General features: G+C 40.3%; 1 pseudogene; it reads right to left on the reverse strand.

The window, feature by feature from the left end:
- Positions 1-16,069: 16,069 nt before the first annotated feature.
- The window catches only part of LOC118839163, a 13,724-nt pseudogene continuing 4,153 nt past the window's right edge, over positions 16,070-25,640 (reverse strand).

A 25,640-nucleotide genomic window follows, 5' to 3' on the forward strand; every position in this document is an offset into this window, starting at 1 on the left:
GGAAAAGCTGACCTTACATACACAGCACTACAAATTAGTCCAGGCACAGGGTCAGGTCACTATAGGCTCTGTAGAGCTGTGTGTGAAGCCCATGTTGCCTTTGAGGCTTTGCGTTCGGTTTTATAGAATTGGGACAGAGGGTCCTGCTAGGCACACAAGGGGCTTTCACTAGGTGGTGTATCAAACAAGGGCACTAGAGAAACAGTATACACTAACAGAGAATTTCATGTTTATTGGTAAGTTAAATCTTTAATTGACTCAAGGATGTCAAAGTACATTGTAAAAAAAAAAGTAGCACACAAACGGATCACAAATTGCAATGTGATAATAGAATTTCACGCTAAGGACCCTATAAGAAGAACTGGATCTGACCAAGGATTGAGACAACATGGGCAGGACAGAAGAAAGGATGAGATAATGCTTGCATATGTTTATGAATAGTGTTTCATATCATACAGGTCTTTGCAAGTGGAGGACTGGCCAATGAGAGTCCTTTCCTTAGAAATGTACAATATGTTCTGCCTACTGCCAATCTACATGAGGCTTGGTGAGCCTGCTTTTAGAAACGCAGGATGGAGGGGCCCTTTTCCTATCCAATTTAGAGCACGTGTAGGTATCCTGACTGCTTCCTGTTGGGTAACTGAATGGCAAAGAAAACCTTTATATTTGGGATCTGGGACCAAAATTAGTATGCATATAAAAGGCTCAAAGGAATAGAAAAACTCTCTCTTCCCTGGCAGCTTTGAAGTAAGGAGGAAGAAGAAATGCTTTGGGCCTTAGAGTGAAAAAGAAACTTGGACCCTCTCTCTCATTCAGCTACCATATAAGAAGAATTCATGATGTTGTGGTTCTTCTGTCTCTGTTGTGTTGATTTTTTTCTGCTCTTAGGTGGTTGAATATCAGAGTAAGAACAGACCAAGTCATAATCTTGTGAGCTTTTAGAGGTCTGAAGAGTCACCAGAGCTACAATCACTTGTGTCTATAAAAGTCTGCTGCTAACTACAATAGCCGAACCTTGTGAGGAGAAAGCTCTGAGGAGTTTCTCCCAACTTGTCCCAGCCCAGCAGTGAAGACAGCAAACCCAGCAAGTGAGACACAGTGTCCTACAAGCAAGGAAACAGCTTGTTCATTGGCTATGATACCCCTAGAAATAAATTTGGAGTGAGGGGATTATTGGATAGCTATCATTTTAATTCTGAGTCTTCTTTCTTCAAGGAGGAGTTAAATATCTAGAGGGGGAAAGTGAATCTTGGTTTAGGTGAAGGGGGTAGTCTTTAGTCCTTGCTATACCTACTCAGGAAATATTCCTCTGTAAAAACTAATTGATATTAATCATCCAATTAATATTAAGGAGATATTATTTGGTGATTGACATTAGAAAACTTGTTGATATTAACCTTTCAATTAATATTAAGGGCATATCATTTGGTGATTGACATTAGAAAACTAGTCGATATTAACCTTTTGATTAATATCGAGAAGACATTATTTGGTGATTGACATTAGACAGAACATACTAGATGGGGGGTGTATAAGTAGCTAGAAAATCATCTCTCTTACCTCAAGGTTACCCCTAGAATCCTGAGGGGAGATATAATTAGTCAAGCTCTGGGCACCCAACACATCAGTGTAAGCATATGGGTCAAGAGAGTGAGCCCCAGAGCCTATAGGTCACACAAGGGCCAACAAAATTGAATCAGGCTTGGCATGCCTACTCACTGCTTTAGTGACTGCATACCAAATGGTGAATGAAGTGGTTCTAAATGCTTACAACACAAAGCATTCAAAGTATTGTGTCAGAGAGAACATCACTTCAAGAGACAAGAGCTATTACCTGATAGTAATATACCACTGAAAAATATAGCTACACTGATCTAGCATTTCAGACACCAATAGGAAGTGATTCAGTACAAAACATTAGAGAGTTTCATAGAATCCTAAGATTTAGAACCATCAAGGAATTTAGAAATCATCTGGCCCAGCCCTCTCACTTTACTGATGAAACCGAGGCTTAGAAGGGTCAAGTAACTTTCTCAAGGTCACAGAGGAAGTTGGTGGCAGAGGCAGTATTCAAACTGAAATCCTTTTACCCCAAATCTAGTGCTTTTTCCAATATATTTTGTTCCTAAGAAAAGACAGAGATGCTTCCCTCCACCCTTCCTCTTGGTCTCTCACCACAGACTCAAGAGGTATAGACTTTCCTAGTGAAGTTTTGTTGACTGGCACATGAGACATTACCAGTGGTGCCATTGGAATTGGTTCCTGAATGGAACAGGGTAGAAAAACAATCTGTATTTCTCTTCTTTATTTCTGCCAAGGCATTTCTGTTCTGTACATATTCTGGACTTCTTCCCAAAGAGCAGATCTCACAATATTCTGTACTAGTCATAAATAAGGTTCTCATTCCTCTAAGGGAAGAAAACTTCCTTAGGGCAATTAGTGTAGATGGTTAAGTGCCAGGTGAGGTAAAAGAACTGATGATCTTCACCTAAAGAGCAGGGCCAGGGGTAAGGGGGCAGAGGGACTTTCTTACCCACCTTCTTACTCAGGCCCCACACATATCCATTGTAGGAGTCAGTGTAGTCTACTGCAGACACTCTTGTACAGAAACTCAGGAAAGCTGGGTTTGAGGCTCTGCACTACCATTGCCCAGATATATCAGCTTGGGTAAGTTACTTAATTTTTCTTGGCTTTCCATCTACAAAATGAGAGGAATAGTCCCTAATAATCTCTAGTTGTCTATGATCCTTTCAGAAGAATAGCATGGGAAAGTCATGGGAAAAACTATAGGCAATAAAAGCTATAGCCCCTAAACTAAAGAAAGGTACAATAGGATTTCATCCTGAAGAGAACTATTAGTTTCTTGTCAGCCATATACAGGTGCATGGGTGAATTACCATCAGACACGATATAAAACAAAGAAAGCTGACTATTGTACACTCAGTGTTCAAACAATTTATAAGATCTATGGTCAAAGACAAGGGGCACCCTTTTCTCACCAAGGAGTGCCAGTTCTGAGCTCATTTCACATCTTGGAAAATCCTGATCCCTTAAGAGTAGGAATATTTTTTTCACATTTTCTATTTCATCACATGCCACCCTTATACCTGAGTAGAACTCTGGGAAAATCTCTAAAGCAAAGCTTACAAATAGCTCATGTCTAGGATATCCCACAAAAGGATTAACAGAGCCCTTTCAAGAAACCTATGCAATGTAACAAAGTAGATCAAATATTGGCCAGTTATTTACTTCTTCTACTACAGCAGAAATGCTTAACATGTAAAAAACTCATATGTCCCATTAACAAATATTTAAAACCCGATGCAGTAACCCATCCCTTTTCTTTTACCTTTCTATCTGGACTGCTGAACAGCTAATTCACTTTCACTTCTGATCTGGCCTTCAGTACAACTCATAAATCCTCATCTCCTCAAAAGCTAGGATGTATTTTGGACTTTCTCACTCCTTTCATCTGCAATATCTTTTTTGGAAATGTTCATTTTCTCCTCCAAGGAATGATGGGGCTCATCTCATGCAAGGCAATGAGTAATCTGGACCCAGGAATTCCTAACCTTTCAAACTTACCAGATTGACACAAAAGATAGAAACACTCATCCCTGGATCGCCTGTTCTTAGGGAAAGAATCAGAAAGTAGAACATAGAAGGTAGCCAGGGATTTGAGGATCAGTCTTAGGCTCATCTACACAAACACATGTTTTTGCTGACACCTATTTCCAGTCACCATTGCTGTTAGATTTGGAGGAAGAGGAAGAGAGAGAGAGAGAGAGAGCTATTCACTCACTGGAAGTCTAAGGGAGAGACTTCCTAAGGCCCAAGTAACATGCTTCAAAGAGAGGAAGAGAGACTGAGAGCAGAATTTATTTTTTATAAGCCTGCTGAGTGGGAGGTTTCTTCTGACTCAGTGGCCAATCCTTGTTGACACACCCTGTCCCCACTGTCCCCCACCATCTCAGTGCCCAAAGGACGAACCAGGAGACTCTTGCCCTATACACCCTTCATCAAGAAGGCCAGAGCCCATGTGTCACTAGTAATGGTCAAATTACATGCTGATCTCCGGCACTTCCATTACACAAAGGGGTAAAAAATCAACAATTGGGCCTGATATTACAATACTGCTTCATTCTTTTCACCCATCATCCTGTAGTAACCCTGTTTTCACACATTAGAAATTTCATCTATCATAAGAGACTTAATTCCCCCTTTTCCTTCCCCTAAGGAAGGGGGAGGGTGGGTGGTCTTTCAGTTAACAAGGCAGGCAGTGACAGTCCTGGTGCATATAAAAAGTTCATTTTACCCTAAGCACTAATCCACTAAACTCTTTCTCTACTCCTCTTAACCTACTAACAATCTCTCTGGGAAATCTAAATAGTTATCTCCGTTTGGACCATGCTAGTGCTGCCTCTTTCCTAACCAGCAGAGGTCTCCATTATAGAGCCACTCCAAGACCCACCTCCCCATCAGAATCTGCACCATAGCTCAGAAATACATCCAGTGCTGGCTAAGGGGGAAAGGGGAAGACTCATCATCATCTCTAAGAAGAAAGGCAATGGATAGTCCTAATTCCATCTTAATGGGTAGTCAAGGAAATGCACTCTTAAGCTCCAACACTGATACCAAAGTGGACTTTCGCTGTCATGACACCAGGCTATCTCTCACCTTGACTATTTCTAAATAAGGGTTGATAATATCACTCTTATATGTCACAGGGGACCTATAAGGCTCAATTGGCAAATAGTTGTAAAGTTCTCTAAAAAATGAACAGTGCTGCTAAATAAACATTAATATTTACTCATGTTATTAAGCTTATTTTATCTTTATATCCAACTGTACTGTCTGTCTTGGTTTCCCATCATTAATTTTTATATATTTTTAAACCTTCCTTCCCCAGATGTTTTCCCTTAAAGTTCCATTTTCATCTAATCCTATTTTAAACCACTTAATTGCCTTAATTTAACTTGGCTTCTCATAGTATCAATTCACCAATCTTGTCCTTCTTCTAAGCCAGTGTTACAAAAACTCACCCAAAATTGGTAAAGCAAATTAAACCAAGTAAAAAGGGAGCTATTAAAGAGAAATTAAAGTTGGAGTATGGAGAAAATCTGAATACAAAGAAGTGAACAAAAATATTGTAGAGGAATAAGTAACAGGGAAGAAAGAAGAGAGGGAGGGAGAAAGCAGCAAACCTGCTTCTGCCTTCTCCACCTCTGTTTTCAGCACCAAGGACAGAGACACAGATCAGTTGGCCCATTGGTTTAGGGTCCCTCTCTAAGCCACCAGGGGAAACTCATGGATCTGAAAGCAGCTCTGAGACATGCAGTAAGGTCTGATGGGGAAGCTGGAGCAGCAGCACACTACTGATTTCACCTCAGAGACAAAAATGGGTGATTTTCCTTCCTTTTCACTTCCACAGTTTCAGTGTCCTAGGAAAGGCAAACTTTGGCATTTCCGAGCTTGTATGCCAGTAGTGAATGGCTGCAGGAGCTGAGGTGTTAAACTCCATAGTCTACAGAAATCAGCAAGGATTTTCAGGGTAAGTAATTATTTCTTTTTGTTTTCTAAATTTGCACATGACGTTTTCCTGAAAGGCTGTATTACCGATTTGAGGTTTCTGTGGTTCTCTGAAAATATGCATCAAAACTACTTACATACTATTACTTAAAAACCTGAAATCTTGAGGAAAAATATCCTCCTTTTCTTTCCTAAGTGGTTTAGATGGCATAAATCTTTCCTTGTTCCTTTTTTCTTTTCCCTAAAATTGGATTCTCTTGAGCTCTGAAAGTTATATTAATGTAGAATTAAAAAGATGGAAAAGAGAAAGGTGTTATTATTCCAAGGATTTATGAGAGAATTGATTGTATTTCTCTTGAGTGTCTCATTTAATTATGAGAATCTGTTACTTTAGATTCCCTAATTCAGTGTCCCAGTAATCCAGGTTTGAGGGCTTAGAGAGAGAGACACTGTTTTCTATGGTCTATTTAAAGTCAGGCTGTTTCCAATTCCAAATCAAATTATTCCCAGCAGAGATGTATAGCACTTGAGGTGATGATTGTGTATGTTTTCTTTAATGATGGCATATGATTTTGAGGGTTGTTGTTGTTTTCCTCATGTGTGGAACTGCCATTATTTGCCGTAGCATATTGGATCAATGAAACTCATTGCAATTAAGCATTAGTTCCAGTTCATGCATTTGGCTTAATCGAATACCATCAAAAAGCATACATACAAATAATACTGGAGCAACAGCAGTCATGTTAGAACATGGATTCTGACCACATTCTGGGTGCCTGTCCGTTGGCCAAGATTTTGCTTCTGTATTCCATAATCAAGAGGTCAATACGCACTGTCTGCCTTTGGTTCCTAGTAGAAAATTTTTGCCCCAGAATATACTGGTGTTTTGTTTTGTTTTTAAAGCAAGAGACTGGGTGAAAAGAGGCGGGGGATCCTAAATGTCACCACTGCTTCTTTAAGTTAGAACATTTTCTAGGGTCAAAATGGATAGCATAGAGTGTGAGTTTTGAGCAGGGCAAGGGTAATATCAAGTCTTCCAATTCATAGTACCTAGAAACCAAATGGGATGTACATGAGAGTAAACCAAAAAATCAATTAGACCAAAGTAGGGGTGATGAGGTGGGGGACAGCCATTATGTACTTGCACCTAGCATGGTACCTGAATGTTGTCAATGCTCAACAAATATTGATAGATAAGTTGATTGATTGAGAGATTGTCCTAGCCTCTCTGTTTCTGAATAATACTGGAATGGCTGTTTCTTCAGGGGTGGTAGAAGGGAATGCTTTTGGAGAAGGTTAGTTGTGAAAATATTTCAGGTCTGACCCTAGTAACCAAGTGGAACTGCTGCACATATTTTTGCTCTGTACTATAAATGTAAATATATGGTGTATTTCTATTCACTTAGGAATTGCTAATTTTGTTAAAGCTGTTTTGCAGCTCTTTGAGAGCATAAAGTGCCATAGAAATGCTAAACACTACTGCTAATAACAACAATATAACGCCCACTGACTCCAAAGAGTTGCACACCTGCATTGAAGACCCAGTCAGGTGATGGGTATAAGAGGCTTTTAAGAGACAAAGGTCATGGTAATTTTAAATTACCTCCTAAATCGTGTCTTTCTACATCATGATACCAGGCAGGACTATACTGGAAAAGCAGCTGGAGAAATCAGCAACTGGGAAGAAGATGCATTGGCAGAGCTGGCTGGGGGTGGGGGAGGGGTCTGGAATTATGGGGAGAGGGGAGAGGGCAATGGTTCCGACCAAGAACTGAGTATTCATCCATTAGGTTGTTCCACGTCGGGAGGAGAGAGAGCTACCATGTGATTTCTAAAAGAGTCAGCTACTTTCATGCTGAGGGAAGGGATGACTCTCCCATCTGCACTTTATGCCCACTCATATGGACCTGTAATCCTTGATTACCAAATCCCACGTGACAAGTCCTTAAAGAAAGCTACCAAAGAATCATTGGATCACAGACTTGGAGCTAGAAAGGACCCAGAGGCAATCTAGCCCAACTCCGTAATTTCAGAAATGAGGGAGCTGAAGCCCAGAGAAGTTATATGATTTGTGTAAGATCACACAGGCAATAAGTGGCAGAGATGAAATTTGAACCTGGAACCTTTGACTCCAAAATCCTTGGTTTTTCCACCATACCATTCGATTTTCAACTTTAACAATGCTCTTTTCTATCTAGCTAAACAGCGACCTAGCTCTGGGGTAGGAAAGCCTGGTTTTCTCATCTGTAAAAGAAGAGGGTTAGATTAACTGGTTTCTATAAAATTTCTTCCAGTTCTAAGTCTGTGGAGTAATTGGAGCCCAGTAGACATTTTATAAATGGTGCTGAATGACACCTCATCAGTCAGCATGGAGGAACATTGACAGCCAACTGAATCTTTTCTCAAGGTTGGGGGAACAGGTCAGGAGAGTGAAGTTTCAATTGAGCTGAGCGTGGGAGGCTCCTGGTGCACCTGCTGCATTATCTTTGACTATTGCTGCTGGGGCTCTGACTTTTTCAAGCACCTACCAACCCCACCACCTCCCTTAAAATAGATAAATATTCATGCTGCCATCTACAGAAAGGCAAGAAAATTAAAATGAGATAGGTGTGACCTTGAACAAGTCACTCCTCTTCACCAGTTCTTAATTTCCTAATTTACAAAATGACAGTGTTTAATCTAATGTTCCTTTTAATTCCATAGTCTATAACACTGTGACTCTAAAATCGGACACTTGGTAAAGGCCCATCTAAAAGCAAAACAAAACACTGAGTGGGGTTTCATGGACTGAATTTTAAAATACAATTCAATACAACATACTTAATAAGCACTTTCTATGTGCAAAGAAGAGTCATGGATACAGTGGATCAAACATCTGCTGAGCCAGGAAGGCCTGAGCTAGAGACCTGTTTTTGACACCTACTAGCTTTGTGACCTTGGGCCAGTCATTTAATCTCTAAGTGACTCAAGCAACATTTTAAAGACTATAAATTGCAAAGCAAATGCCAACCTTCACAAGGGTTTCATTAGTATAGCTGACTCCCAGTGATGATATTTCCTCTACCAATGAAGATCTACTCCTCTTCTTAGAGTTGTCTAGAGGCACTAAAGTGTTAAATGATCTAGCCAGGATCACACAGCCACTACGTGTCAGAAGAAGGACCCTAGCCCAGGTTTTCTTGACTCAGAAACTGCCAAAGACAAAACAAAAAATAGTTCTTGATCTCAAAGAACCTACATTCTAGTGGGGCGGGGGATACAATATTTGCAGAGGTAAGTATGATGCAAGAAGTGAAGGGAATGGCACTAATACCTGGCAGAGTAGGACAGAGTTTTCATGGATAACTTTCTATTCCTAAAGCTGATGTTGTTGTTGTTCAGTTGTTTCAGTCTTGTTTGACCCTCTGTGACCCCATTTGGGGGTTTTCTTGGCAAAGACACTAGAGTAGTTTTCAATCTCCTTCTCCAGATTTTTACAGATAAGGAAACTGAGGCAAACAGGGTTAAGTGACTTGCCCAGAGTCACGCAGCTGTTGTTTGAGGCTGGATTCGAGCTCAAGTCCTCCTGACTCCAGGCCCAGAGCTTTATCCATTATGCCACCTAGCTGCCCTTCCTAAAGCTGAGGCCAATTGCTAAAATAATCAACAATACCACCCCAGTCTGTTCAATAGAGAAACATAACCATATTACTTCTCATGCAAAGGTTAAAATGCTTCTCATCCAGTGCCCAGGACACCCATATATTTAGGTTCAGTTTTGGGAAGCGAGTTTTCCTGGTGAGGCTTTATTTCCCTGAATCCTGCAAACTCTGGTAGTCCATATGCATATCATGTCTTTCTTTAAAAAAAAAAAGATGGGAATTTAAGGGAATCATGGAGCCCAGGGGTTCTCAATATTTTGTGTTTCACGGAACTCTTGGGCAGTTTTGTACAGCCTATGGCCTCCTTCTCAGAATGCTTCTAAAGGCTAAAATAAGATGCATAGGATTATGAAGGAAATCAATTATATTGAATTACAGCCACTAATATACATATATATACATATATATTTTTAATTCATAGATGTTCCGTTTAAGAACTCTATTAGATAGTAAGCTTCTTGAGAGCAGGAACTGTCCTTTAGCTCTTTTTGTATCCTCAGAGCCTAGCACAGTACCTGGCACATAGTAGGCAATTAATAAATCTTGATTGATTGATTGGTCAATTTAATCCCCCAAAAGGAGAGAGATCCCCTTTTCGATTTAACCACTTCACTGTTTAAAAAACCCATATGGGAGACTACTCGTGAGGATCTTTCTTTACCCACGAAGACCTGCTCCTTCTAGTCTAAGAGTGTTGCCTGGAGAAGCCCTTTGAGGTTAAATGACTTTAACAGGATCTCACAGCCAATATGTATGAGTCAGAGTCAGGACTATTTCAGGGGAAACATGAGGTTCTAATCATTGCCCCAGCTTTCCAACTGATGGCCTGGCTGCTAGAAGATGAATGTTTTCACCAAGCAAACTCTGCTCTTGAGTCTTAATTCATAGATCTATGTAGCCTCAGATACCCCTGTCTGCCCACAATATTCAGGGCTGGGTCCTAGGGCTTTTGCATTCAAGAGATCTAAATGGAACTCATTCCTTCACTCTGGAGGGTTCACGCTCAGATTCTCCAGGGTTCCTAACCTTTGGCACCATCCATACTTGACATCATTTCTCAGAGGGAAGAACAGCTGACTCCATGACTAAAAGAAGCCAGCTGAGATTTCCTCAGCACTAGCCAGCCCCCCATTGTTCTTTTCATAGAGGACTCTTAGAACTGTGGCTTAAAAGGATTTCTCCATTTGTATCACAGAAATATTTTGGAGTCTCCAGAATTCCCAATGCCACCATTCTCCTGTCATCATCCATCTGCTTATCAGGAGTAGCCGGTAAGGAGGTCCCAGTGGCATATCATGTAGCAGGTCTCTAATCCACTGTTATGAAAGCTGAGAATTGGAAGTGATAATAGTCCTCTACCAAGGGGTCCCTCATCTGTACAGCACTCTCTTCTGTTACTGGAGACAGTTTCGTTGGAAAGAATAGCGGTTTAGGAGACCTATATTCTAGTTCCATTTCTAAAACTAACAAAAGGTGTGACATTGGTCACATCGTCCAACCTCACTATGGCTCAATTGCTTTATCCATATAATGGGGACAATAATAGATGCTCTACTTACCCCATAGGCTGGCAGTGAAGATCTTGGGCTCTGTATGTTGAGGGAGGGACAGACAAGTTTCATTCCCAAAGGTTTATCACTAATGATAATAAGCTTGCTTTGCTGCTATCCAGGGTCTTCCCTGACATTTGAATATGGCTTGTGTCTAGCTCTTATTTAGAGGTCTTGCTGTTGTTGAGTTGTTTCAGTCATGTCCAACTCTCCATGACCTCATTTGGGGTTTTTCTTGGCAAAGATACTAGAGTGGTTTGCCATTTCCTTCTCCAGTTCATTTTACAGATGAGGAAACTGAGGCAAACAGGGTTAAGTGACTTGCCCAGGGTCACACAGCTAGTAAGTGTCTGAGGCTGAATTTGAACTTAGGTCTTCTTGACTCCAGCCTGGAGCTCTATCCACTATAGTTTTCTTAAAAACATGAGACTAAAAAGACATGAAACAGAGAACAAATTTATTATACACCACAAAGAATACAGAGGGGACATACCTGAGTCCATAGACATTCAAGGATACTTTCCCCTTCTTATGAGCCCCACTTTTCCCCAGGGATCTATGTAGTTGCTCCACACTGTGTGTACTGTGTATGTATGTATATATGTACTACTATGTGCTACTCCAGACTTTATGTACTCTCAGTACCACCCTGGGATTGCAGCCCCCATAAACAGAGAAAAAACTCTTGGGCACTAAAAAAAATTTTATTTAAAAAAAGGTTTTTTGTAGCACTACAAAGTTAACTCCCCTTCCTGAGACTTACATAATCCAAATGACTTACAGTACCAGGAAAAGACAAGGGATAGCTTCCTTCCTTGCAGTTGTGCTCCTATGCTTTATTACCACTTTGTTCCAGCTCCCACAGTTTGAAGCATGCGCTTGGCTTGATCTAAGAACATCTCATATATTTCATTAATGTTGCTTTTCTGCTACCAGTTTATATTCTGAGAGAGATCAGATTAAAAATGGAGGGTGAATACTAAAGTTCAGTAGTCATTAAGTCTAGGATCTTAGAGATATATACGTGTGAAAATTAAACCCAAAAGCAACTTTAGGAAATACGTCATATATTCACATATGTACTTAATATATGTGTACTTAATATACTTAAATATCATTTTAGTTCAAAATATAGATTTCCCAAAATAAAGATTCCCCCCCCCCAATAAAGTATGCATCTCTAAAATAAATTACCTGTGAAAAGAAAAAGTAGATAGATAAGCTCTGGAAAAAAAAAACCATCAAATATAGGCTATGATCAGATTTTAATAATCCAGATCTGGGGGAAGAGTACAGTCTATATTCAAATTAATATGGTACTAATTACTTTGAATTATTTAACCATCAATTGCTCAGTTGGTGGATTCTCTAGGTACTTTGCTTCTCCCTTCTGCACCACATTTACTCGTTAATAGTATCTTAGAGGGAAAACTGGGAAAAGGAACACTCAGATCTATCAACCTTTTAAGCTATTCTAGACTAAAAAAATTCTTAATAAGGTAAAAATCAGAAACAATAAACTACTATGAGATGTGACATTTATTTGAGCCTTTTAATTTCTTTTAATATTTTATGGGCTCCTCTTCTTACTCACCTCTCCCTCCAAAATGAGCCTTCTATTGTACCAAGGAAAAATGATTAAGGAAAGTCAGGTGATGTAGCACTTGTATCTGATAGTGTATTGCCAATCCTGTACCCATAGTCCCCCACCTTTCTACCAAAAAAGAAAGAGATTCTTCCTCCTCTGTTCTCTAGAGTAAAAATTTGTCATCATAATTATTCAGCATTCAAATTTTTTAATTTTTCTACACTGCCTTGATTCCCCAAGACCACCAATCACCAGGAGCAAACCAAAGAATAAGCTGCTACAACTGCTATTAGAAATGTAAGCAACTGGAGACCAGAGACAGAGTAATGGGGGAAAAATTGATCTGAAGTTAAAACCATCTGGCAGATGATATATAGTTGGGCTTCAGTTTGTTTTTGTTGTGTTTTGTTTTGCTTTTTAAAATGTAATTCACTATTGACATTCAGCTGTACTATTTTTAAATAGCTGTCAAAACTCTTGGTGGTCAGACAATACAATAATAAGCATCCCAAAGTTCTGGGCTTCATTTCTGTTTGACAAGTGAGATGGGTGTAAGCCATCATTACCCTCAAAGAACCATGCCATTTGGAGAGGTGGTCAAACTGTCCTCCTAACTAATAGTCCAAATCATGTCAAGTTCTCTGGACTTGTGCCTTTCTCAAAGATGGAAATATTCATCTCCAGGAAATAATCAGGAAGGCATTGTGTTTTTCCAAAAGCTCTTGGCAATGGCAGCACCATCACCAGGGCAGCAGCTACCCCTCTTGGAATAATGTGCAAATGATTATTATTAGCAACTTATTATTACATTCTAAAATACAGTGAGTACAAATAGTTGACAGGATGAAGTAGGGAGGATCGAAAACCAAAACCAAAACCAACCAGCTCTAAATTTATTCTAAACCTGTGGACTGTTCTCAATTGTCCACTTTAACCCCTTCATCTCCCAAGCTGAGAGGGCTTCATTCTAACAAAATGTGGCAAAATGCACAATGACTGCAGAAACTTAAACAAAACAACACTGAGAGGAAGCCTCTGGTTAATCGTAACGGGAACCAACCTTGATCCCCAGAAAACAGAGCAAAAAACACATTTTTCTCCCTAGTAGAGAGGTGGGGGCCTACAGATGTGAAATTGTGCATGTATTGTCAGATGTCATTACCATCTTGGTTAGTTTTTACCATTTTTCCTAGGCTACAAGAGAGGGGTCAGTAGGTGATAAGGTATATCTGAAAAGAAATGTAACATAAAACCAAAAAGCATCCATAAAACATTTTGAAAAGTAAAAGCCATCAAGAATTTAGAAACAATAAAAATAAATGTGGTACAGAGACACCAGGTTAAGGTGAGCCAACCCCCTAAAAATTCAGTGGGAACCTCTGAGCAAAAGTAATACTTTCTTTTGCTGACATTTGAATTTAGAAGAACCTCAGGTCCAGGCAAAGGTATATTTTTCTATCTGCTTTTGAAGGAAATGATGCCTTCAGCTGCCTACTGGAATCCCACCCATCTTTAAAGGTCCTATCTAGTATTACTTCTTCCATGATCCTTTTCTTTGTTGCTGTCCAGTTATTTCCATCATGTCCAACTCTTCATGACCCCATTTGGGGTTTTCTTGGCAAAGATTCTGGGATGGGTTACCATTTCCTTGCCAGCTGTCCGTGTACAGAGGAGGAAACTGAGGCAAACAGGTTTAAGTGACTTGCCCAGGGTCACACAGCTAGTAACTGTCTGAGGCTGGATTTGAACTCATGAAGATGGGTCTTCCTGACTTCAGGCCCAGCACTCTATCTACTATGTCCCCTAACTGCTCTATGATCCCAATCCCCAGCAAATACATATGGACATACATACATACATGCAAAATAAAAAACCAATCAACCAGAAGTCATCTTTTCTACTCCTATAGTTCTTTTTTTAATACCATTCTCATGGCATGTATCATATTCTACCTTACATGATTAATGTATTACCTGTCATTTATACTGGTAAATTTGGGATCCTTGAGAGTAGCAACTGAATCTCATGTATTTTTCCATCCACCAAAGAAGCTAGCGCTGTGTCAGGGTACACAGTAAGGGCTCAGCCAATGTTTGTTAAAATAAATTAGATTCCCTCCAATCAAATTCATGCGACTCTTTGAGATGCTCCCCCAGAGCATTCCATGTGAGGTTAGCATCATTATGACAAGGGATGTTCTTGATCCAAGGTCACCACAGTCTCATAGTCACAGTAGTGAATTTTCTGAAAGGGCAGTTGCCTCAGTTTACTTGTAGGTATTAAGAACCCATAATCAAATGGGTGACATCCAGACTATGTTATTCATTGAAGTTGATCATCATGGCAACATACAGTGTTTCACTTCCAGGGTCTCCCAATATTTCCTAGCATCTTTGGAACTGACTTCTAGGCTGTAATCTCCAAGCCTGTCAGAGATGCATGAGAGGATTTTTTTAAAAGGAGGAGGAGAGACAAAGGAAAGAGGCACATAGGCATGTGAAGATAGGATGACCTGTGTTCCAATCCCACCTGCAGTGGTTTGAACTACATCTAGGTGATGCGATGGATAGAGTGTTGGAATTAGGGTCAGAAATACCTGAGTTCAAATCCTGCCTCAAACATTAACTGGCTGTGAGACTGAGCAAATCACTTAACCTATCTGCCTCAGTTTCCTCCTCAGTAAAAATGGGGATAATATTAGCATTTACCTCCTAAGGTTGTTATGAGAATCAGATGAGATATGACATGTAAAAGTTCTCAGTAAACTTTAAAGACCTATCTAAATGCCAGCTATTATTACACAGAGAGGGAGAGAGATAAGACTTACTGTACTGATCAATGGTTTTTTTTTTTCCATCTTGTTCTAGGGAACTCTGTCAGGACAATGACTTCCCTTCTTACAATGGCTCTTCTCAGTCCACTCAACAGCTCTATCAACTCTACTTGCAGGAAGGAGAACACAACAGGGCCAGGACTGCCCCACCCCCATGCCTACTATGCCCTCTCCTACTGTGCCCTCATTCTGGCCATCGTCTTTGGCAATGTCCTGGTCTGTATGGCTGTGCTGAAAGAACGTTCCCTGCAGACCGCCACCAACTACCTGGTGGTGAGCCTGGCTGTGGCTGACCTGCTTGTGGCCACCTTGGTGATGCCCTGGGTGGTGTACCTGGAGGTGAGTGTGTCCGAGTGCCACAGGGCCAGCCTTGGGGACCTTTGTTTCATGTCTACTGCTGTTCACAACTGTGTGCATAATTACATTCAGACAAGTATCTTGCTTCTAAGGAGTTCAAAACACACTCCACTTCACAATACACCCAGTGAGTAAGGAGGACAGATAGTGTCATGCTCATTTTAATGAAGAAACTGAGGCTCCCTGAGATGCAGTGACTGTCTGATGTCACTCAGCAAAATCAGAAGCAGAGGATGGGGAATGATTCCCTTCCTGAGTCCCCAGCATGATGGCTAGACTGAAGAAATGCTGTCAGGACTTTCTTTCACTAACCAACAATGTCCCAGGTTTGTGTGCATCATGCACGAGGCAGTCACTGCCTCGGCTGCTCTGTCAGTGAGAGAAATGAGGAAGAATGGGAAATGGACCCACCTTTTTTTTTTCAATGCGCAACAAAAACCTTCATTAGCATTTGGCTCAGCTGTTACTGAACCTGGTAATCTCCAAACTTAATATTAAGACTTCAAAGACTTTAATAAGTGCAAAATGATGCTAGCATTGGCAATTTATGCTTTCATAATAAAGTCAACAGTTAACAGACACCCCTAAGATGCAGGACCAGGTGGAGAGTGGATTCTTTCTGGATGTTGTAGTCAGACAGGGTGCAGCCATTCTCCAGCAGCTTGCCTGCAAAGATGAGCCTCTGCTGGTCAGAGGGGATGCCTTCTTTGTCCTGGATCTTGGCCTTGACATTTTCAATAGTGTCACTGGGCTCTACCTCCAGGGTCATGATCTTGCCTGTCAGGGTCTTCACACAGATCTGCATGCCACGTCTAAGATGTAGGACTAGATGGAGAGTGGGAGAAAAGTGGAAGAAACCAGAGAGGCAGAGGTCAAGTAAAGATAGCAGGAATCAGGGAACAATAGGGAGGTGGGAAAGGAAGAACAAAGGAATGGGAAAGGGAAAGGGAGAAGAAGAAACAGATGAGAGAGGGTGAGGAAAGACCAGGAACTAATACATAGCCTGACCAGGGCACCTCCCAGAGACTTAGTTTCTTCCATATCAGTACTCCATAACAGACTTAGGCTGAGCCTAAGACCGAGGTTTTAAATGGACCCCGAAGTTACTTAGATTAACAGTGAGAGACATCATAAGTGGATAGAAGATTGTTTTGGGAATCAGGAAGCTGACAAAGGGTTCAGCTCAAGAACAACCTCTTCTTACATGAAGCCTTTTCAGGTCCCCCTCCCCACTGGCTTTTGTCTTCCCTTCCAAGGCTCCTTTCCCTCTGGGGTGTGTGTGTGTGTGTGTGTGTGTGTGTGTGTGTGTGTGTGTGTGTGTGTGTGTCCACAGATCTATGTATATGGTATCTCTTCCATTACGATGGAGGAACTGTTTCTACTTTTAATTTTTGTAAGGTTAAGGATGGGGGTCAAAGTAAATCAGTCAAAACTCCTTGTCCCCTTGAAAAGTGTCAGGAAGCTAAACACTGTTCTAGATAGGTCGATAAATAGATAGAAAGATAGAGGTATATGGGTGGGAGAGAGAGAGGGAGAAGGAGAGAGAGAAAGAGAGAGAGAGAGAGAGAGAGAGTATGGTAACAACACATTTCAACTGTTTGCTTATGTTGTTTCGATTATGCCCAACTCTCCAGGACCCCATTTGAGGTTTTCTTGGCAAAAACACTGGAGTGGTTTGCCATTTCCTTCTTTAGCTCATTTCACAGAGGAGGAAACTGAGGTAAACAGGGTTAAGTGACTTACCCAGGGTCACACAGCTAATAACTGTCTGAAGTTGGATTTGAACTCACAAAGGTGAGTCTCCCTGATTCCAAGCCCAGTATTCCATCCACTCTGCCACCTAGTGGCGCTAAGTATGAGCAATGCCTTGTCAATCTATCAGTAAACATTTATTAAGCACCTACTATGTGCCAGGCATTGTGCTAAACAGTGAGGATACCAGAAGGGACAAAAGACAGTTCCCCCTCAAGGAGTTTACAATCTAATAGGGACTGCATGAGGAAGTCAGTTCAGATCTAATGAGAGACTTGGCCTTGAGGACCTTTATAAAAGCAGGAGCTAGTTCAAAACCAAGGAGGGAGAGCTTTCAGGGGTCTGGTAGCTGAGAGGAAGGGATGGGGACCTCGGGAGCTGAGCCAGAATTGGCAAGCAGGGGTAAAAGAAAAAGAGAAAGTAAGACTGAGCTGAGGCGGAGGAGAGAAAGACCAAGGAGGGCCATCAGCATTATAGGCATCTCTGAGTAAAAGACACAGGTTGATACCACCAGCATTGTACCCACATTATCTACCGCTGAGGAAAGTTCCAAGAAAAGTCCTCTTTCCCCAACTTCCCCTGCCAGCGCCCCAACATTTCTGGTAACCTGAATTTTGCTTCAACCACAAAGGGTCCAGGGTTAGCTAGAGATAAATATAAATGTAAATTAAGGCAGAGAGCCAAACCGCTGCCTAAAGCTGTAGAAGGGAGAAGAGAACCACATGGACCTCAGGGGCCATTATATATGGCCCCGAGGCTTAAAATGGGCTAATTATTGTAATGGAGTGTTACATTTGTATTCCTAGCTCTCAGCACTTTGCTGGGCATGTAGTAATATAGCACAGTGCCAGGTACATAGTAAGAACTTAATAAATACTTGTTGATTCTGTTGTATTTGTGGAGGGAGCCCCCATGTGGGAAGTTCCCTACACCCATGAAATCACAGGGCCAGACCCTACTCCCTCACCCCCAACCCCAGCACACAAAATGATGCAGGCACTAGGGAATATTTGTTTATTTTCTAAAGTATTTTCACTTGAATGTCTGAAATGAAATAAGTCCAAAGGTTATCAAGAAAAAACATCCATTCTGTAACAGAGAAATCAGGATGCAGTCACCCATTCAAGGAACAGATACTCTTCCTGGCAAAACATATAATTACTAGACAGATTTTTTCCCCCAAAACACCATAACATACTATTATTATTTCAGTTTGTGTCCTTCTTATAAAGAAATGTCCAATGGAAGATCAGAATGATGCTATGATTAAGAGAAATTAAGATTCATCAAATTAATATCTCAGCCGATATTAATAGTGAAGGTGACAGTTAATTATGCATGGCATATCACAGGAGAGCAAAAGCCTCAAACATAAAGACTACCTTATGTTAGTACTAATATTAAAGAATGGCTGAGAACTAAAATTAGGCATTTGATCTCAGGAGGACAGAGACAAAAGGAAGAAAAGGAAATGAAAAATAGAAGAAAAGAAAATTAAATAGGATGGACAAGAGTGGATCTTGTGGTTTCTGGAAGGTAATCATTTGCCTAAATTTAATTTCATTTTACCATGTTATTTTTAAAAGCTATGTACTTGAGAATGAAACTCTGTTGGGGAATGGCTCTTTGGACCTTCTCAGAAATGTATGTAGCAGGTGATCAATCATGGGTTAATAGATTTAGAGCTGGAAAGGATCTTGGAGGTCATCCTGAAATTCCTTATTTTATAGATCAGGTTCAGAGAGGTTGAGTGATTTGTCCAAGGACACACAGGTAGTAAGTGACAAAGTCAGGATTTGAACCCAAGTCCCACCGATGTAAATCTATCTTTTTTTTTTCCTTTGCACACTTTGAGGCTCCTACTCTTGGTGGTTGATGTCCTATTTATTTCCTGAATCTAGCAATGATGAGGCAGTATTGCACAGTGAATAGAGAAACAGCATCACATAGTAGGTAGAGAAACAGTCTCAAAGCTGGGAGGACCTGGTCTCCAGTCTTCCTCAGATACATATTGGCTGTGCAACCCTGAGCACATCACTTAAACTCTTAGTGCTCTGGGCCCCTCTCTAAGACCAGAAATTATAGAAAAGTTATTCAATCTATTGATTGGCGGAGTTTCCTTACCAGGGAGTTCCCTATGGCAATGAAATCTCAAGTCCAATTCCTACCAATAAGGAGCTTGACAAAAGCTGAAATTAGGTAAATATGTACAAATGTCTATATGAGATTGAGGGAGCCTTTAGACTATGTAAATTAATAAAGATGAGTCAACAATTCAAACCATCCACATCCAATAAACTGTCTCTAGCCATCCTTGAAGATATCACACATTTCCAAGCAGAGGTTCTTAATCTTTTTCTCTGTGATGGACTCCTTTGGTAAAAGTCGGTGAAGCCTTTGGACCTTTCCTCAGAATACTCTTTAAAATTTCTAATTGGAGAGAATGTTCAATTTCAGTTAGATGTTACTGAAAATTAAAATGTAACTTTCTCATCCAAGTTCATAGATGCCTAGAAATCTATCCGTGGATCCCCATGGACCCCAACCCTAACCCCTAAGTTCAGAATCCCTATGCCCAAGGCTGAATAGGGTAGAAAGGTGAGCAGAAAAACCAGTTTCTTAATGGAATGCATTTCAGTTCCCCCTGAAATGAAATTGTGGTTTTGTTTCCTTGGGGGCAAGACATTTAGGCAAACCCTTGGCTCCATCTCCTTCTGATTCTCTTTGGGCTTCTATTAGTGATGTACAGCCTTCTATCAAACTCTCACAGGTTGCAAAGCCTTCACAGGTACAGGCTCGAGCTTGATCTGGAGACTACCCCACATTAAGAACTTGAGGATTTCGCTTTATAGGACGCATTGTATTTCTTTTCCTTTTCGTTCCATAGAGTGCCAGTACAAGCTTATAGATGGCTGCTTCTTTTGAAAGAATGTGAAATTTTGTTAATTTTAAAAAAATAAGCCTTAAATATAATCACTAACATGGTCTAGTGGAAGGAGTGGTAGTTGTGGAATTAGAAGCCCTGTGTATGAATCCTCCTCTGTCACTTACTATCTTTGATCCTAGGATCATAGAGTTGAAAGGGATATCGTTCTTGTTCTTGTTGCTGTTGAGTCATTTCAGTCATGTCTGACTCTCGTGACCCCATTAGGGATTTTCTTGGCAAAGAGACTGGAGTGGTTTGTCATTTCCATCTCCAGCTCATTTTACATCTGGGGAAACTGAGGCAAACAGGGTGAAGTGACTTGCCCAGGGTCACATAGCTAGTAACTCTCTGAGGCCAGATTTGAACTCAGAAAGATGAGTCTTCCTGACTTCAGGCCAGGCATTCTATCAAGAGTGCCAGCCTCTCATTTTATAGATGATAAAATTGAGAAACACAGAGGTCAAGTGACTTAACCAGCGTCACACAGCTAGTGTAGGTAGGACATGATCCCAGGTCTAGGTCCAGTGCATTAATCATTGTGCCATGCTTGGGCAAATTACTTTCTGGGTCTTAGTTTCCTCAAATGGTTTTCTGATTTTTCCTGCCCACATTTTTACCCTGACCAGCCTTGGGAACAGGGGGTGCAAGAGATCCGTGGACAGGTTTCAAGTGGTCTGTGAACTTGATTGAGGAAAAGTTACATTTTAATTTTCAATAATTTCTAAAATAAAGGGGTTGGGTTAGATCAGCACTTCTTAAATTGTGGGTTACGACAAAATTTGACAACAGTAAAAGGTTTCTGACCACGCAACAACCAAAAATTAATTAAAAATCAAGTGCATAATGAATCCAAGGCATTTCTAAAACTGCTTGCCCATGTTGCATAGTGCGACTTCACTGCAGCCTTGGTTCTGAACACACAACACATGTGCTTTGCCATGCCCATGCCCTCGGGCCACACAACACCAAGGAACACTGCCCAAACTCACAAAGCAGTTGAGAGTGGAAGCCCTGGGCTAGATGACCTACAAGTTCTAAATCTATGATCTTGTGTTCCTCTGACCCCTTTTCTGCATTACCCTATATCACCCAGAAGACTCTAATATATTAGTGAGCTATGCTTTCTCCATGGAAAACATGTTGTGTGCTATCAAAATGCAGTATTAAAGTAAATCTATGATGGATGAAGTACACTGTAGGTAGAAGTCTGGTAGCTGGTGCACAGACTTCTGGGCCCTTAGTTGAGGCTATGTAATGTCTATCCCTATCACAGGGTCTGAGGCTAAGAGAGGTCAACATAGGCTCATGCTGAAGTGCTGAGTTGGGAGTCAAGAAATCTTCAGCTCCATTATTAAAGCCAAATGACCTTGGCCCTCTCCCCTAGCCTTATTTCCACTGTAGGCTACACATCTTAATGAGATAGGAGAAAAGTTTGTAGAGTTCTTAGGGGAAGACAATGTGTCTGAGAGAACTGCAAAGTATCACTATCATTTGTATTCCCTGATAATGAAATCATTTAAATAGTTGGCAAGAAGAAGCACCTGATCTCTGCTGGAAAGGGGACCAAATGGAATAATGATGATGAAGTAATGTTGATTGTGGAGAGGGTACAACCAAAATGTGATTACATCCATAAGAAAAGTGCTCTTCTGACCAAAGTAACCACAATGAGTTCAAAGACTTGTGAAATTTGCTTTCAGAGAAATATAGTCCAACAAGAGTGTGTTTTCTTTTAGAGGTATCTTTTCCTCTCTTCTTTTTGCCCCCAAACCTCCTTACAGGGAAGACTAGCTTATATTTTGCCAAACTAAGGGTAATATGGGCATCTTGGTTCTTTGGGGATTTGCCAGAAGCCCATTTTATTGGCATTAAAATTATTTCTGAGTTCAGAGAAAGGCCAAGTAGAATCCTATGGTCTAAATTCCTCAGAAGAAGTCAGCTCAAGAGGAGGTGAGGTGCTCTCACTAATTAAATTCTGATGACAAAAGGACCTGTTGAAGAAACTGAAAACAATACACAGATAATTTATCCACCAACATAGATTTTGAAAAGGCATGGAAGAAGGAACTAGGAACTGACAATGAGTATAAAAAAATGGTACAGGAGATTGTCAGGATTGCTAAAGTTAAGAATGAGCTGAAGCCAGTATTCAATGTTAATGTCAAAAGAGGGAGGGGTGGTGGTGAATTTTTAATGCTAAGGAAAAGAGAAAAATCAATAAAGGGACAGGGTCATTGTTCACAGTAGATGGGACAATAATAATGAATGAAGGAAAGAAGGTACGAATACTCAACTCTTACTCTGTTACTGTTCTCTGTACCATAAAGAGAACAATTGTTGTAATGGTAAGGATAGAACAAACATAAAGGGGACAGTAACAATCCAAGATAAATGGAGAGATGGTAAAAGATCACTTACCTACCCTCAATGAGATTCAGCTCAAGATGCTGAAAGAGTTGGTACATGTGATTGCTGTAATGTTAGTGGTGATCTTTGAAAAAAAAATGCATAGAAGGGGAGAGGTGTTAAACCGAGCATAGACAAATATCCCAATTTAAAAAAACCACAAGAGGGAGGATTCTTCAAATTTCAAGAGTTGATGAGCTTGACCTTGATTCCTGACAAAATTATTGAATTCATTGTTAAAAGGAAGGTTTATGAGTGATTAATAAAGGAAGTGATTACTAAAAGCACTTGTAGTTTCAACCAAAACATAACATTCCAGATTAGCTTAATTTCCTTGTTTGAGGGGGTTATTAGATTGGTCCATCAAGGTATACACATTGTATACCTGGATTTCAGCAAGATACAAGACAAAGTTTCTCAAAGTATCACTGTGGACAAGATGAAACTACAGTTATGTGGATTTGAAATGAGTTGGATGACCTGAACTGAAAAGTGATTAATGGATTAATGTCATCTCAGAAGGTAACCTTTAGTCAACTGTGACTATATCTGTCCTTCACCCTATTCTATCCAAGATTTTATCAAGGAATACGTTTGTTATGTTTGCAGGTGATCTAAAGTTAGTAGTTAAAGCTAAAATATTGGATAAAATTAAGAATCAGGATTTTTAAAAATCACATCAAATTAGAACAATGGGCCAAATTTCTTCAGATGCAATTTAAAAGGCAATAAATATAAAGTCATTTGTTTATAGAAAATCAACTGTAAAAATACAAGCTGGTAGAAATGTGACTAAATGACAGTTCATTTGGAAAAGACCCAGAGGTTTTAGGGGGCTATAATTTCAATGGGAATTGATGTAGCAAAGAGAGAAAAAGAAAGAAGAGAAGAAGAGGAGGAGGAGGAAGAAGAAGAAAAGAAACCTAAATATAATCTTATGTTGTGTTAAGAGAAGCATAGGATCCAAAACAAGGGAGGTCATTGTGTACTCTGCCCTTGTCAGACTTCATTTGTCTGAGCTTGTATTCAGTTCTGTGCACCTCATGGTCAAAAAGACATTGACAAGCTGGAGTGGGTCCCAAAGGTAACCAGGATGGTGAGGGTACAGGGATCCATGCCATAGGCAGATGAACTAAAGAAACTAGGGATATTACCCAAGAGAAGAAAAGACCTGGAGGCACATGACAGCTGCTTCAAGTATTTGAAGGACTTTCTCATGGAAAAGGGATGATATATGCTTATTTCTCTTTGCCTGCCCCAGGGAGAAGAACGCAGAGGCAGATATTTGGTTGAAATAAGAAAATACTCCCTAACAATTCAAGCAGTCCAAAAGCATGTATGCAGAAATTAGATGCCCTCTTACAAGGGATATGGTGGAGAAGGCTCCTACTCAAGAAAGAGCTGGCCTAAATGATTATGATTCTCTGAAAATGTGAAGACTATTCTCTGTTCAGTCTAGGATCAATTTCACTAGTGCCAAAAGTCAGTTACACAAATAAGACACTAACAAAAGGTTTATGCTTCATTATCGTCTCTCACGACCTTCAGATCAGTTCATTATTTCTTGGCTTAGTATAGAGTGCTGAGCCTCTGCACATGGTCAGTAAGAATCATAACTAGAGAAATTTAAAGGATGAAGACATTACCCTGGAGTCTAATACAGGCTGTAGACATCAGTTCAAATATTGATGTACAAGGTAGTAGAATTCCTAATAAAAATCTAGTAAAATTACTAAAAAAAAATCTAGTAAAAAAAAACTCTACTTAACATTTTCTGTGTGATCTTGGACAAATCATTTCCTTTCTTGAACCTTAGTTTCTTCATCCGTAAAGGAGGGATAATAACATTTTGCTCCACTCACCTCATAAAGCTGTCAGAATCATAAAAGGCCATGAATGTAAAGTGCTAGTTAAGAGTATGGGACCGCTATCATTAGTAATCATAGGATCCAGGACACAGAGCAGGTCTTGCCTAGAGGTGGGGAAAGGAATTAAGGAATTTCTACTGAGGTCTCATAGGCTTTAGACGTAGAAAAAACTCACAAATCACCTTGTCCAATCCCCTCATTTTATAGATGAGAAAATGGAGGTTCAGAGACTTTTAAGTGGCTTGCGCAAAGTCACAAAGTAATAAGTAATAATGTATTACTTATTATTAATATATTTATATACCACCTAAAAGTAGCAAATACTTTACAATATTATCTCATTTGAGTCTCACAACAACCCTGCAAAGTAGATGCTATTTTTATTCTTGTTTTATAGACAAGAAAACTAAGATCATGAGCGGTGAAATGACTTGTCCAGGGTAAAACAGCTTCTAAGTGTCTAAGGTCACATTTGAACTCAGATCTTCCTGACTTGAGGTCTGGTGCTCTACCAGTGTACCACCAGCTGCCTGAACAGAGGTGTAATTCAAACTCTGGTCTTCTGGCTATAAATCAAGTTCCCTTTTCATTACACCACATTGCCAGTTTGAGAGATACTACTTAAGACTTCTTTCCCAATAGTTCCTTATTAAAATGCAATACTCTATGAAAGAGAAACAGCTTAAAACCTTATTAATATCTGAGTACACTAATTTAATCAGATTACCTAGCAAATACCTAAGGGATTTGTATTCCTAAGGGACATAGAATAGGTTCCATTTTTGAAGAAGGAAAGGGAAAGAGGAGAAAAGGGAAGGGAAGGAGAGGAAGGGAAGGGAAGGAAGAGAAAGGAAGACAGAAAGGAAGGCAAAGGAAGGAAAGAAGGAAGGAAGGAGGAAAGGAAAACACGAAAGAAGGAAGATAGGAAGGGAAGAAGGAAGGAAGGAATAGAGGGAGGGAGACAGGTAGGAAGGAAGGAAGGAAGGAAGGAAGGAAGGAAGGAGGAAGGAAGGAAGGAAAGAAGGAAGGAAGGAAAGAAGGAAAGAAGGGAGGGAGGGAGTAGGGAAGGAGGAAGGACAGAAGGAAGGTAGAAAGGAAGGTGAGGGAGGGAAGGAGAGAGAAAGAAAAGAAGAGGAAGAAGAGGAAGGTGAGAGCCAGAGCTGGGGTACTGTCCAATGTACTCTGGGGAT

Source organism: Trichosurus vulpecula, chromosome 2, assembly GCF_011100635.1.
Source record: "Trichosurus vulpecula isolate mTriVul1 chromosome 2, mTriVul1.pri, whole genome shotgun sequence".
NCBI classification, from domain to species: Eukaryota; Metazoa; Chordata; class Mammalia; order Diprotodontia; family Phalangeridae; genus Trichosurus; species Trichosurus vulpecula.